The sequence below is a fragment of the Choloepus didactylus genome, chromosome 3, assembly GCF_015220235.1.
Source record: "Choloepus didactylus isolate mChoDid1 chromosome 3, mChoDid1.pri, whole genome shotgun sequence".
Taxonomy (NCBI): Eukaryota; Metazoa; Chordata; class Mammalia; order Pilosa; family Megalonychidae; genus Choloepus; species Choloepus didactylus.
In genome coordinates, this window is record NC_051309.1 from 144,383,949 (window position 1) to 144,385,576 (window position 1,628).

At 33.8% G+C, this 1,628-nt stretch overlaps 1 pseudogene; it reads left to right on the plus strand.

Annotated features, from left to right (window-relative positions):
* Window positions 1–540: 540 nt before the first annotated feature.
* Window positions 541–854, plus strand: LOC119528830 (annotated as a pseudogene).
* Window positions 855–1,628: the final 774 nt, after the last annotated feature.

The window sequence follows — 1,628 nt, forward strand, 5'->3', positions numbered from 1 at the left end:
TAAATCACGTATTTCATCACTTTATACAGAATGAATCTGCTAAAAATATGTTAAATAGTAATTATATGGGTATTTGATAATAAAAATTGTATTAGTAAAATGAATTTTTACTTTTTCTATGACGTTTCAGGATTCCTAAAATTGAATTATTATTTTTTACAATTTATTGAAATTTGAGGCTTTGTTTGGAATTTTCTTGAATGACAAAAATCACAGGATTTTTTGGCAAATGATGAATTGCTTAGACTATTATGGATAGAGTTAAATCTCACTATGAAGAACAGGCAGTTTTTCTAACCTGCATGATCTTGGAAGAATAAACTAATTTTTTTTCAGTTTTCTTGTACTTGTAAAAAATAAGACTTTAGGCCAAAATTTGCATACCAAAGGAGGAACTCTAATAATTGAAAAAGTGTAAAAAAAATCGATTACATTATTCATTATTTAAATTCTTAATTTTATTTTTAAAACATTTTCCCACCTTCTCGGAGGTAACAGTCGGTGGGCTGTTGAGGCCAACGGACTTTCCACCCTAGAGTTATGGCCCAGTTTGTCTGAAACATCGCGGAGAAGGCGCTGGCGCTGTTCAGCGCTGCTGTGACTTACTCGAAGCCTCGATTGGCCACATTTTGGCATTATGCCAAAGTTGAGCTGGTTGCTCCAACCCCTGCTGCGATCCCTGCAGCTATTCAGAGCCTAAAAAAAAAATAGTAAATAGTGCTCAAACTGGTAGCTTCAAACAGCTCACAGTTAAGGAAGCTCTGCTGAATGGTTTGGTGACCACTGAAGTGTGGATGTGGTTTTCTATCAGTGAGATCATAGGCAAACATGGCATTATTGGCTATGATATTTGAAGACAAATCTTTACCATCTGATTATATTTGGTTTATTATTTGAGTGTTCTTGGACCATGTGTGATGAGGCTGCTATCTGAATAAATAAGATAATGTGTGAAATTCACTGTTATTATACACTACATGGAAGATCACAGTTGAGATGAACTTGACATGAAGTTGATGTGCCTTTTGCTTGGTTACATTAATACAGCTCTAAATGCATGTCTCTGCTTAACCTGAAATTGGAAAAAAACATCTGTGAGTATATCAAGCTGGTTATGTGTATATATGAGAGAAAATTTTAGCTTGGGACCAGGGTTTGAAGTATATGATATTTAAGCTTTATTTCCAGAAAAGTAGCAGAAAAGGACTTAAGAAGACTAGAATTTGCTATATTAGAAGAAATAATGACACTATGTGCCAAAGTGATGTAGTTAAATCATGTCAGTGATCATAAAGAATAAAATTAAAATTTGGATGGTTTCTATTTGCTAAAAAAAAAAAAAAAAAAAGATGGTGGATAAAATGAGTTCTAAAGATTGATCCACATAAACTGTTCCCTCAAGATGGTTACAGGGGAGATAAGATAGTACAACAATAAAAATTACACAGTGTAGAAAGTGGTGTCATTAGTATAGATCTAATACTGTAAAATCTGAAAGAGGAAAAGACTGCTTCCAGCTGAGGGGATTTCTTTGGAAGAACTGACATTTGGTTTGGTTCTTGGAGACTCAACTCAATAGAAAAGTAGACAAAAGGTAGAGGAAACACAAGTGATGAAATATGCCTAAC